General features: G+C 50.1%; 1 protein-coding gene across 6 annotated transcripts in view; it reads left to right on the top strand.

The window, feature by feature from the left end:
* The window catches only part of RBFOX3 (RNA binding fox-1 homolog 3), a 440,093-nt gene that overhangs the window by 253,933 nt on the left and 171,835 nt on the right, over positions 1–14,325 (top strand). The gene's annotated exons all lie outside the window — the stretch shown is intronic.

Consider the following 14,325-nt stretch of genomic DNA (forward strand, 5'->3'; position numbering starts at 1 on the left):
TGATATTTCTCCCAGCAATCTTGATTCCAGCTTGTGCTTCATCCAGCCCAGTGTTTCTCATGATGTACTCTGCATATAAGTTAAATAAGCAGGGTGACAATATACAGCCTTGACGTACTCTTTTTCCTATTTGGAACCAGTCTGTTGTTCCATGTCCAGTTCTAACTGTTGTTTCCTGGCCTGCATACAAGTTTCTCAAGAGGCAGGTCAGGTGGTCTGGTATTCCCATCTCTTTCAGAATTGCCCATAGTTTATTGTGATCCACACAGTCAAAGGCTTTGGCATAGTCAATAAAGCAGAAATAGATGTTTTTCTGGAACTCTCTTGCTTTTTCGATGATCCAGAGGATGTTGGCAATTTGATCTCTGGTTCCTCTGCCTTTTCTAAAGCCAGCTTGAACATCTGGAAATTCACGGTTCACGTATTGCTGAAGCCTGGCTTGGAGAATTTTAAGCATTACTTTACTAGCGTGTGAGATGAGTGCAATTGTGTGGTAGTTTGAGCATTCTTTGGCATTGCCTTTCTTTGGGATTGGAATGAAAACAGACCTTTTCCAGTCCTGTGGCCACTGCTGAGTTTTCCAAATTTGCTGGCATATTGAGTGCAGCACTTTCACAGCATCATCTTTCAGGATTTGAAATAGCTCAACTGGAATTCCATCAGCCACAGTTGGAGACACTAGTGTCCTGTAGTATAGATATTTACCTGTTCTGGTAGCTGAATGGATGACCATGTGTGAGACTGTGTCTTTGCTTTCCAAGTTCTACCCAAGTTCTAGCCAACCCCATGCCAACTAGGGACTCCCTCTCTCTCTGATTCGGTTCCCCATCTTTTATCAGTGCTGAGGCTGAAATTCTAACCAGGATGCATCCCTAACAGCCCTCTCTGTCTCATCTCATCCCTCTGGCTCATTTGAGAACCACACCATTGCTACAGGGTGGCCCTATTTCTTATTCGTCACCCCCTTCCCCCCAAAGCAGCAGATAAATGGAAGAAAGAGTGTCTTTATGTGAGCAGCAGGTAAGGAACTGAGACAGTTCCTGCTGACCCCTGTGTACCCTTGGGTAAGTCACTGTGTCCCCAAATTCTCAGTTTCTTTATCTGTTGGGTGGAGATGGTAAGACCTGCCCTACCACCTTACAGGTTATTGGAAGGATTAAATGAGACAATACCTTTAAGTGGCTTTGGAAAACTGTGGAATGTAATGTAAATGTAAGGCATCAATAATGGCAGCATTGTAAAAAGGGAAGAGGCCACTGAGACCTCCAACTCTGATGTTCCAGTCAAGCAAGTGTTTCAGGGGCTTCATTTTGGGGGGGGGGGGGGCACGTGGGAGGGGAATCAAGGATGAGGGCAAATATAAAACCCCATCAAGCCAAAGCAAGCCTTTCAGGGAAGATTACCTTTTATACCAACTCCCAAAAGAAAGGCTAGATTCCAAAATGAAGTCTGTTTGCTTCTTACTTTCCTAATATAAAGGGAATGGGCGATTTCCCCTTCCCAAAGGCTGCTTCACATCGGTGGAATCAGAATACAATAGTCAGAGGTCTCCAGTGGCAGAACAGAGCAGAGGAAAGAAAGCAAAAGGCTCTGTTCTAAGCATTTGGCATGCTGCTGTTCTCTCATTATCCAGCAAGGGAAGCCCAATGCTACCCTCTGCAGCATTGGACACCTCTATGGCTAGTACACAGTGTGTGTGTGTGTGTGTGTGTGTGTGACAGAATGTAAGTGTGAGCCTAGATATATTATCATTATAGCTGCTGCTAAGTGGCTTCAGTCGTGTCCGACTCTGTGGGACCCCATAGACGGCAGCCCACGAGGCTCCCCCGTCCCTGAGATTCTCCAGGCAAGAACACTGGAGTCGGTTGCCATTGCCTTCTCCAATGCAGGAAAGTGAAAAGTGAAAGCGAAGTCGCTGAGTCTTGTCCGACTCTTAGCGACCCCATGGACTGCAGCCCACCAGGCTCCTCCATTCATGGGATTTTCCAGGCAAGAGTACTGGAGTGGGGTGCCATTTCCTTCTCTGTATCATCATAGACTAACATCTTAATTCCTGCCTTCAATATTTATTGAGCACCTTCTGTGAGCCAGTGCTCCTGACACAATTTAGGGCCATGCTCGGGTCCTCTGGTTGCTTTCAGGGTAATGGGGCATGGACATCATGATGTACTATGATAGATGCTATGCTGGAGGTGTGGGTGGTCCCACCACACTTTCTGGCTCTGTGAAGCATACACACTGATCTTCCTCATCTTGCCTCTCTACCAGTCACATGTAGATACTCTCTAGGTTCTGTCCTCTAATATGTCCTGATGCTTTTGGGGTCCATGACTTCCTTTGTCTTTAAATCAACCCTCCTCCTACTTTGGCATGACTACTGAAAATTCATGACAATTCAGAGTAACTCCCAAACAATGATCACCCATGAAACCCTTAGAACAAGGGATCAGGCAAAGTTGGTACTGGGGCTCCAGGGTTTGACTTTGGGGTTTCTAAGTTGCAGGGTCTCATTAGGCTGTGGGAGTTGGACGGTCAAACCCATATCTCCAGCCCACGAGTGAGACTGAATATTGTGAAATTCAAAGTTTTGCTCTATGGACGTTTTAACATAAGGGACTAATGCTGAAGCTCCAATACTTTGGCCACCTGATGAAAAGAGCTGACTCATTGGAAAAGACCCTGATGCTGGGAAAGACTGAAGGCAGGAGGAGAAGGGGATGACAGAGGATCAGATGGCTGAATGGCATCACCAACTCAATGGACATGAGTTTGAGCAAACTCCAGGAAGGACAGGGAAGCCTGTGTGCTGCAGTCCATGGGAAGCCAGACATGACTTAGTGATTGAACAACAACAGCAGCAACAACTGTCACACGCAGCTCCAACCTGCAAAGAGGGTTCCCTTTCTTCCCACTGAACGTGGAGGAGTCACAGGGGGCCATCCAGAAAGGCTCTGGGAATGGCCACAGGAAAGGGCTGTGTTGCCCCTGTGCTCCATGAGAGGAAATCTCTGACACTGCTGCCTGTCCCTGAGAACAGAGATCAAGGGAGACTTCAGAGAAAACTCAGGGTTTGCTTCTGCTTCCCAGGCAGTGAGCCATTCCGGAGCCCTGCAGAGCCTGTGGCTGATGCAGCAAGGGCCGTTGGATTCAAGGGGGTGTGTTAACGATGCTGGGCCCTGAGATGTGCCCTCAGCCCCATTCTTTCTGCCCAGAGAGGAGCATCCCCAACAAGGAGTGTTTGCAAGGTACTTCAATACATTCCTGCACTTGAAGCAGAGTGCTACAAATACCACCCATATTTAATTACAAATCCAGGTGGATGAGCTAACTGAATGCAACTCCATAGCAACTTCGCATCACTCACACTCCAATTCAACTGATGAAGTTACCCCAGAATCCAAAATGCGGGGTACAGAGAGAGCCGTCGGTCTTTCCACATACTCAAGGCACGCAGGAGACAGAAAATAACCTCACAAAGAGTACTTCAGTGACCGTATGCTTTAATACCCCAGCCATCAGAGCTGACATTTATGCCATTAATTTAAAAACACATTATTTCATCTCCATAAACTTAGGCTTGTTTGGGGCCAGCTAAGTAGTTCTCTTTCTTAATGGCAGCCTGGCATTTTTATTTTTATCTTGGTCCTTCACTCCCCCAGCCCTTAACACCTCACCTTTAATTTGCGTTTCCTTTCCTGAAGTCCCAGGAGGAGGCAGGGAAGCACAGAGAGAGGTTAGGCAAGTGAATCCTTCTAGAAAGGCAGGAAGCTGCACAGGCTGAGCTGACCCGCCAGCGGAAGACTCCCCGCCTCACCCCAGCATAGCTTCCTATTGAAGCACGCTGCCTGTTTCTGGGAGAAACACTGTCAAGGGCAGAGTGACCAGAGCTGAGGGCATGCGGGAATCGATTTTGCATGTGTGGTGCAGACTCTCCATCCAGTTGTCGTCAAACCCAGAGATGAAGCCTCTGGAAGTAAATGAGATGCACATAATCTATGCTTGTCCATCTGCCTTGTCAAAAACTATAGCTTCTCTGATTTGGGTGACCCTTAATCCTAAACACCATTTATCTCCCTTGGGGCTGATCACTAGTGGGGTTCTTTGTGTCAATCTCAGACTCTACTTGCTAACTGCTCCTGCCCGGATTCCCTTCCTGGACTGTTTCAAGAATAAACATTGCAACCTTAAGCATATATGGAACTGCAAACCATGTAACAGGCAGGAAGCCAAGATCTGCACAAGGACCATGGAATTACATCCCCTCAAGAAATCTATGGGGGCTTCCCAAGTGGTGCTAGTGGTCAAGAACTTGCCTCCCAAGGCAGGAGACATAAGAGAGTTGGGTCGGGAAGATCCCTGGAGGAAGGCATGGCAACCCACTCCAGCATTCTTGCCTTGAAAATCTCATGGACAGAGGAGTCTGGCCAGCTACAGTCCATAGGGTCACAGAGTTGGACAGGACTGAAACGACTTGGCACACGTGCATGCAAGAAATCTATGATGGTACCACAGCGAGAAGGACCACAAATCTCCACTTTCTGGGTGTAGAAACTGAGGTTCATCCCCTGCCAGTCCACCAAGGCTTAGAAAGTTCTGCCCTCCCTCCCCATACCAACATCCGCTGAGCATTTCCTCCTCCTCCCCCTCCAGCTGAATACCACCAGGCACTCACCTGTGGGAGGAGCCTGTGTTCAGAGGCAAGAGCCAGCTTTCCTTGCATCCCTGTTGGAGGCGGGGTTGGAGCAGTCCCTGGCCACCGCTAGCCCCGTGTTATTAGTTATTTTTAGCAATCAATGTTATTGATGCCGTGTTCACTAGAGAAAGCCACCAGAGAGCTGTTCTTCCAACTCATTACATTTAGAGTTGAACTATCCCCTTTTTATATAAATCCTGACACATAAAGATAAAATACACCACTTTCTGAGGGAAGCTCTGAACCAGAGGCTAAGAGCTGGGAGGAAGATTTGAGTGCCAGAAGCAGCTTTAAAGATGACTCCACAGGGGGAGGTCTGGGAGGCCTGTCCTCTGAGCCAGGAAGCTGGACCAGGGGGGTTAAAACCTCACATGGAGAAGAACAGCCCCTTGGATGTCACCAGCATGGAAAGAAAGGAGGCAGAGAACTGTGGATTCAACAGAAAAGACATGGCTGCTTTGGAGGGTCTCAATCTGGATGGCTAAGAAGGGAGGGTGTTGTTATGGGGGCTTGAGTGTTTGGCTTCTTTGATGGCTGCTGAGGATAGACAAGGCCTTTGGGTCTCAGCTCGCAGTGGTCAAAGAAACTGGTCCTGGCAAGTCTACTAATGCCCAGGGGAGAGATGAGATATGGTTTTTTAGAACATTCTCTACTCCTCTGTGGCTCCCCAGGTGGCCCTAGTGGTAAAGAACTGCCTGTCTGTTCTGCAACCCACTCCAGTTTTCTTGCCTGGAGAATCTCTTGGACAGAGGATATAGTCCATGGGGTTGCAAAGAGTCGGACACAAGTGAAGCGACTTAGCATGCGCACACGGACACTCCTCTCCATCCCTTTGCGTTCAGTTTCTCAGCCTTGAAGGGACAGAGTTGGGCCAACTAGGGACCCTGGGATGGCTCTCTCCACACACTGAATGCCACCAAATTGGGCTCGAGACCACAGAGTGGGCAGAGAGCTGTGCCAGATGCATTAGAGAAGTCTGGTGCCCCTTTCTCTGCCTCTAGATGGAGTTTCTCTGGGGACATGATGGGTGGAAGAAGGCCAGGGATTACAGGTTCTGGTGTGGAAATTCCCAGAGGGGCAGTAATAGGAAGATGCCCACGGTTGATTCCAACTGACTGTTTCCCATGGAGACAACATCGTCCCAGCATCTCTCCCCTGGACGAGCCCCATTGCTCACTCCACCTCGTTCCCAGTACATTTCACCCACACTGAACAACCCAGCTCCCAGTACAAGTTCCCTATACTTATTTCCCTTTAAGGACTTGGCACTTTTCGTGAGTTGTTCCTTCTGTCTAAAACACTGTATCTCTCTTCCATGATCTCTCTGATGAAGTCTAAACTCAGGGATGGTGTTGGGTCAGACACATCGATTTGGGACTCATTATATTTAGAGGGAACTGAAACATGGGGGTGAATAAGATCATCCCAGTGGAGGGCAGCCAGTCTGAGAAGACCAATGGCATGAAGACAGAGCCCAGGGGAAACAAACAGACACAGTCCTGGGGCGTGGGGGCCGCCAGAGGCAGACAGAGAATGTCAGGAATGGGAGAGCAATTGGCCATGTGAGATGCGCTGTCAGTAAGGATGGAGAAGCATCTGTCACATTTTGCACATCGGGGGCAGGGGTGTCTCCTGACAAAAGCTTGACCAGCAAGGAAGGGCCAGACATCAGGATGTGGGTAAACAGGAGAGAATAAAAGGGAACAGTGGCTTTGAAGTCATGCTCTTGAGAAATGGGGTCTGGAAAGGGAAGGCAGGTTGGGATAGCTCAAGTCATGGCAAAACTTTGGATGGATAGACGGATGGGGCAGACCTCTGACCCAGCACTTCTCTCTGCTCTGTGAGTTCTTGCTCATCCATCAGCCCTCTCAGGTGGCCTGGGGACACCTGGAAGGCAATGACTGCCTTTTTCATTTTCCTTTCAATCATCCAGCTGTTCAATGAGAGTTCACTGCTTTCCAACATGTGTCGGACACCCTTCTGGGTACTGAGGTTTCAGAGAACAAGACAGAGAGAAGTGCTGCCCCAGGAACCCCCAGGGACTGAGGGAGGGGAGAGGCTAAGCAAGGATGGGCACAAGCCTCACAGAGGAGGTGACACCTGAGCCAAGGCCCAGAGATGGAACATTGAGGACTGGAAGAGAACCAGTGATGAGAGACCAAGGAGGGACATTTGGAAAACGCTGGCTTCACTTTGAATGAAATGGGGGTGTTGGAGGGGTTTACAGTCAGTCCAGGGCACGATCTGACTTACTTGGAAATCGATCACACTGGGTGTTGCCAGTAGATGGTGCGTCCTGAGCCAGAGTGAAGCAGCTGGACTCGCTGGAAGCTTTTGCATGGCTACAGCCGAGGTGACGAAGAGCTGTGGATAGTGGAGGAATTCTAGCTGTTTCAAGGGTGAACCCCTAAGGATTTGCTAATGAATCTGGCATGGGGTGTGAAGGAAAGATGTAAACCTCAGCTCTCCCCAGAGTCTGGTCTAAGCAAGTGGTAGTCACTCAAGGAAACAGGGGTGGGGTTGGCTATCAGGATTTGGTTTTGGATGGGTTAACTTTGGGATGCTTCCAGATGGGGAAGTTGAGTTGCCAGACACACCCATCCATGGAAAGACATCCTAGGGCCCAGGCGGTGCCAGACAGGGGGGCTTGGTTGCATCCTTTGGAGTGAATGCATGTTGGGCCACCAAGTGTCGGAACGTTCATGCTACATGGGCCTCTCCTGTCTCTCTGTCCCCCCTGCCACCACACATCTGCAAGCTTTTAGTAGCTTAGCCTGGCAAATGACCCAGGGTACCATAGAGCAGGATAGAAACCAGTCAGATTCTCAAAATCCTGGAAAACCAGACTGAGTTTCTGTTGCCTGCTGGCCTCATGGGATCAAATGATGTAATTGTTTAGGCTGAGTCTGAGAGGAATGATCTGAACAAGTTTATAGGATGCTGATGTCTCAGTATCTCACAGTTCCTCCCCATTCCAGCTTTGCTATGCCTCCACACGCATACCCCTTGGGCCCCATCACAGCCCACAGCCCAGGACGTGGGCAGGGATGGGGTCAGAGACAGGATATGGTGCCCGTGGGTGAGCTCTTTGCCTTTGTCTTGGTCACTCTTGCCTTGAATTCCTCCTACTCCTGGCATGCTGCTGGAGACACCAGCCCGTGAAAACTTAAATGTTTGCAATCAGATCAGGGGTCTCCTGATTTCTTAGGACTGAGGATACTGCTGAGTACTGTTGACAAGTGGATGCACATCCAAATGAATGAAATCCCATAAGCAGGGGAAAGCTGAGGGGAAACCACGAAAGGAAAAAGAAAATGCCAGCTACCCTATTGTTTCCTGTAGCCAGATGCAAAATTAAGAACATTAAAGGGCTGGAAAAATGACAAGCAGTTGACCCAGACACCCATTCCCTGCCACCCTCCCAGCCCCTGTATGGCAATATGGCTCCCTTATTTCTAGAGTGTTCTTTATTTTAATTTTTCCAAAACTTTCTTGAAGTAAAAGTCACATCATTTAAAATTATGTTCTATTTCTTTTTTTTTTTGTCTTTACTTTTTAAACCTTTTTTTAATTGAGGCATAGTTGACTTACAATATTCATTTCAGATGTATGACATGGTCAAAATTTTTATAGATTATGCTCCATTTAGAGTTATTATCAAATATTGGCTGTATTCCCTGTGCTGTTCAATATATCCTTATAGCTTATTTATTGCATACATAGTATTCTGCACCTCTTACAAAATTATCCATTTTAAAGTGAACAATTCAGCGGTATTTCACAATCTAGTTCCAAGAGGTGTTCATCACCCCAAACGGGAAACTCTGTCCCCGTTCGGCAGCCACCCCCCAGACCCTCCCATCCCCCAGCCCTGGTCCACCACCAATCTGTGCTTTGTTCCAGCCAATTTCCCTACTCTGGATATTCCATGTGAAAGGAGTCGTTCCATGTGGAGTCTTCTGTGTCTGGTCGTCACTCAGTGCTGTGTTTCTAAGGGTCACCGTGTTGTAGCCAGTGTCTGTGCCTCATCCCTGCTTCTGGCCAAGGAATCGTCCACTGGGTGGATGCACCCTGTTTTGCTTATCCACTCATCTGTGGGTGGGCACGTGGGCTCTCCCCAACTTTGGCCATTGGGAATAAGCTGCTATGAGCATGGATGCAGGAGTGCTCCCCTTTAAGACATCCTCAACACGCGTGTGCATTGTGGGGGGAAAAAAATATGAGGCCTCTCTTGTCCCTGATGGCTCCCGTCCCAGAAGTTGGAGGGGCTGGACACAGCCGGGGGTCAGCATGGCCCCGCACACCAAGAAGCCTTCGGGAGGAGCTGGTGAAACCTGCCCCTCCAGCAGAGGCGGCTTCTTTCTTCTCTTGTCTCCACCCTACGCACAGAGCCCACCTAAGAACCACCGATTCTCATCACGGACCCTGGTGACCCACATGGCCCAGGTATCCGCTCTTAACTGGGTCTCCTGTCAGCGGACTGGCCCTGCCTGGGGTCCCGGCTGGGGCACCCACATTGTGGATTTTGCCAAGCATGAGAGCAGAGAGAGAGAATGCTGAGCTGGGGGAAAAGGACGGCCCAGGCACCTGTGGGATTCCTCTCTCCCTCAAGCCTCTCCCTCAATGCAAACCTAATCTAGAGGAGAAATGAATCAATTGAAACCCAATTTCCATCCCTCTCTGTGCAGACATTCCAGGATCTCTGCGGGCTGAAGAAATGCTGTCTGGGTGTCTGGGGAGGGAGGATGGTCCTTTCCAGGTGGAAGTGTCACTTGAGGGTCCTCCTCATCCCCAGGGGCCGACAGGTGGGGGCCCCTCTGCCTTTAGCACAGGCCGAGCTTTGGAGATTGGGGGATGGGGACCATCATTCACTTGTTGACAGGCATCCTTTGCTCTACAGTAGGCACCGTCAGAGTCTCCCAGTCTACCACGTCGTCCTCATCCATGTAAATCCATCCTGCTTACCGTGGGGCTGGCTCGAGCAATGCACCAGGTCAGAGCTTCTGGGGCGAGGGGAAGCTCGCTCTTAGCTCCTTGTTCTCAGCTCTCTGCCCACGGGGGAGAGTGGCTGTGTGCCTGCAGGATCCGTGGGGGACACTGTCGTGTCCCTTTCCTGGGGCCCTCAGCTTCCAGGTCAGCTGATCAGCAGAGCTGGGCTTCCCAAGCCAACTTCCATCTTAACACACAGCCTGGATTCATCTCACAGTCCATCCTTTCCTTGTGTCAGCACCAAGGGAGAGGAACCAGAATCAGTCCCACGGTGGGGTTAGTGAAAGACTGCAGAGATTCGGCTCTCCCAGGGTGGCTGGCGAGGTAGGAAGGAGCAGCATTTCACCCCTGCTCCATGTCAGGGGAACCAGCCCAGGGGTGTAGACTCTCACTGCACAGCTCATAAATAGCAGGCACAGGGCGTTCAGTGCCTCCCTTGCATTTTGTTCTGTTCGACTGGCTTCTCCAGCCTTTGGGAACAAGCTGAAGAAGGAGGGGAGGTCTGGGGAGCTGAGGCAGGGGCAGGAGGAAGTGGGGTCTCTCTCCCTTTGGGACAGGATGGCAGGTGGCAGCTGAGGGCATGGGGAATGTGAATGCCAGAGCAGGCCTGGGCCCCACTCAGTTGAACTGAGAAGCCAGGGACTGCCAGGCTGTCCTAAAAGGAAGGCAGTTCTAGAAAGCTCCCCCAGCCACTGTGGCACAGGAGCCAATCATTGTAGCTACCGATGACATCAGTGAGTCCCTAAAAGTGCTCAGAGGGGTAGACAGCCACTTTTTGGCAACGGCCACAGACTCCTGTGTTGGCACCAGCTTCCGGGAGGGCACCGCATGTGGGGTACAACAGAGGTGCATTTTTGTGCCAGTGGCCCCCTGCTCATGGCCATCTGCACGGGATTTGAATGGAAGCCAGTGCACAGAAGTGCAGCCTTTGCAAAGTCGTGACAGGGATTGGTGGTTAGGGGCCCTGTGATGGGTCTTAAGGCAACTGCAGGACTTACAGTGGCATTCCTATAGAATTGAGCTTTTCTGGTATATTTAAATATTTGTCTACAGAGTATTACTTAATAAAGTGGCTTTGAGGCAGAGACAACTCTATGCTGCAGCCTGTGGGGATACTGCTGACTGGAGAGGGTCAGGAGCAAGCGTAACTTGTCGTGTGAACCAGTGTGAACGCGTGATTGTGAATTTACCCCATTCCATTCACACAGACCATGAGAAGGTGATGGGAATTCCACAGGCATGCTCACTGTGTCTGGGCTGTCTGCTTGTCTGGGACAGAAAAGGGGGGTACCAGCTTTTCTGTGGGAGCTGGGAGAGGGTCACAGCCCCAGAGTAGGGTTCAGCTACTCTTGGCAAAGGGGATGCCTCGCCAAGCATCGCCTCCCTAAGTCTCCAGCACCTTGAGGGGCAGGTACCACCACTCCCATTTTGCTGACGAGAAAACTGAGGCTCAGCAAGTGAAACAATTTCCCTGGTGTCAACCAGACAGAAATATCTGGGCAGGGTTTCAAATCCATGACTGTCTACAAAGTTTGGGGGCTCTCTCTGGGACGGTTCCTCTCCCATCTGAACCCTGGGACTGAGAGTGAAGGGCCCCAAGCCTGCCATCTCTTCATCTCCTTTGTGACCCCAAAGTCATGGACAGACTCATCTGTCCAAGTGCAAGCCTGTTGCCAGCCATCTCCTTATGACTATAAGCCTTCGGTGCCAAAGAGGATCCCAACTCGATTGCCTTACTGTCCCATTTTTTTATTCTTTTGTAATTGCTGTTGTTTTATGAACATGACTTTTGGATTATGAACTTAGGCATAACAAACAAAACATTTAAGAAAGCTATTAACTATCATAAGCCAGGTTTTACTGAAAGATTTTCTAAACCCCAGATGGTACATGGGCTTCCCACCCCATTCTCCAGAGCAACCCTATGTCTGAGACAAGACTGTCCATACCAGGCACCGGCCCATGAAAACGTGGGGCAGATAAAATCAGCTGGCTTTCAGGATGCATTTCCACTTCTAAGGAAAGAAGTAAATAAAGGAACGGGACAATTCCACGAACAGTGCGAAATACCTTCACTATGAAATCTTCAGTTCTAACAGCTGGACCCAGCTTGAGGCCACGGCTAGCCTGAGGCTGGAGCACCATTTCTGCCTGACCAGCCACAGCTTGGGTTCTGGGATCAGGAAGGGTTCTCAACTACGCGTGGGTCAGAAACCCATTTCTGGGGGCCAGCACGCCTCCCCAGGGGGTCCTCTCTCCAGCTCCAGCACTTACGACCAATCTCACCGGGATCTGGTGTGTTTCCAAACCCAGGCTGCACTTACCTGCGAAAAATAGGAATGTTACCTTAGCATGGGAAAACATTCATCTCTGTCCTCTATTCTAGAAGCTATAAAAGCCAAACAGGGAAAGAAAGCAAAAACTGCCGCCGGTGGCTGCTCCTTCCTGGTCCATGTGGCAAAATACCCCTGACTTTAGCATGAGTTCTCTTCCCACCCCCGCCTGGATGTCTTTCCTGAAAATGGAAACTTCCCACACCTGCTCTAAAAACAGAGCCACTTAGATCACACGAGGTGCTGGCTGTTTCCTCTCTTTCCCTTTAGTTCTGTTTCTCAGGCAGTTAAAGTAAGAACCGTTGGCCGGGCCACTTGAACTGCAAAGATGCTGGTACTAATGAGCTCCAGGTGGAGCTGAGGGTCAGTCTGGCTTTGCAGGGGTCCAACTTTCTCTTCCTTTAGCCTGCCCCCTAGGCAGGGAGCTCCCCCCGCCACAACCCGCTGTCAGATGGGCCCCCCTCCCACTTTGGGCCCACTGTGGTATAGTCGACCTCTGAGTTTGGGAGAGATGTGGGTGACAGTTCCAACCAAGGTTTGGGAATCCTCAAAGGGAGACGATGAGGGGTCCAGGCAGCCCAGAGAGGGCGTGTCTGGAGCCCCCTGCCGAGATGGCCTCTTCCCCTTGGGCCCCTCTCCCCGCAGCTCAAGGACCCTGTCTGAACTGGCAGCCTGCCTCTCCCCTACGCCCATGAAGTGATCCTCCCCGCCTGCCCCGTGCCCCTCTTTCCTCTGCTTCACACTCAGGCTTTCAGCTAAATAAACATGAAGTGCATTGAGCTAGCAGTTCAGGCTGGGTCTAAACAGCTCGTCCAATTGGCTCTCGTCATTTTTCATTCCGAATGAAATTAAGCTCCCGAGAGAAGAAAAGAACCCTTTTCTAAAAAGGAAATGCATCAGCGAATCCCTTAAGGGGAAAACATTTTGACATGGAAGTTTTCCTGTACTTTATTCAGCCAGCACCGCGGCTCCTCCACTCTCAGCCCCGCCCCCATAGTCCTTCTTTTACGCCTGTGTTTTCAAGCAACCTTCTCCTTGATTGTATTTGCAGGAAAGTTCCCCTTCTTCACCCCTGCTCCCACCCCGCAGCTCCCTGTGTCCCAAACCCCATCCCTTTGCTCTTCCAAACCCACTCTAGAACTGCATGGTCAGTAATAAGCTGTAGGGCATTTGGTCAGCACTATCTCAAGAAGCAAATAAAACTGCAACCCAGTACGACAACCTCTGAATTAATGTCATTCTCTTGTCGTCCCCTTCCCACCCCACACCACCCAGATACATTTGTCTCAGCAAAGTCCGTGGACCAGCTCCACAGTGATCAAATTAATGGGTTGTGCCTATGTGGATGCGTCTGTGTGCAGCCTAATGGGTGTTTATTTCCCTCATGACTGTTTGTTCACTAGGATCTCTGAGCACCCAAAGCCAGCACTGAGCAAGCTTGACCAAGGGAAAGATTATGTATATGTGTGTAAATATATATATATATATATATATATATATATATGCTCAAAAACAAAACCCTCAAGGCCGCTTATTGAATTTAACACCTCTTGATGTGTTGAAAGCCCTTGAGGATGGCAGTTAAATCCATACACCATCGGGTGTGAACCTCAGCAAGGTCCCACAATGCGGTCACTGGCAGGACAAAAGCTGAGCCGGGAATGCTGGTTGGGAAGGGCTGTGGATGCTGATGCAATATCCAAAGGGCAGTCGGGCCATCCTGGCCTGATCACATGCCAACACCCATCTTTCCATGCCCCAGGCACCTGGAGAATTCCCATCACAGCACCTTGTCCCTCCCCCAGCCCTGCAACGCTTGCCTCATTTCACTGACAAGGAAGCTCAGGTTCAAAGTTGACTGGAAGGAAGTCCCCAAGGCCACACAACTAGGCTGCCCTGGGGACTGGAACCCAGGTCTGTCTGGCTCCAAGGCTCCCGCTAAATCAGTCACCCCACCTGCCGACAGAGACGATGCACGTGGTCTGGGAACGACAGTGGCTCATCTTTCATGCAGCCCTTTCTCTTGCTAACATGCTTGGTTCGCCGCCTCTTCCACCCTTGATTTATGGAGGGTTCTGCCCAGGATGTTCTCAGCAGTACGTGATGGACGGCGGAGCCATGCCCCATGTAACCACAGCTGTTCTGTAATGGAAAGGAAAGGACCCCATCTACAGACAGCTTTCCCTGGCATCCTGCTCTGTCCCTGGTCTCAGGATGGCATGTACACAGGGGTACCTGGGGGTGTGCAAAAGCGTAAGCTGGATGTTTTGGTTTATCATTTTCTGCTCTGATGCAAGGGGTGCACACAGC

The sequence above is a fragment of the Bos javanicus genome, chromosome 19 (assembly GCF_032452875.1).
Source record: "Bos javanicus breed banteng chromosome 19, ARS-OSU_banteng_1.0, whole genome shotgun sequence".
Classification (NCBI taxonomy): Eukaryota; Metazoa; Chordata; class Mammalia; order Artiodactyla; family Bovidae; genus Bos; species Bos javanicus.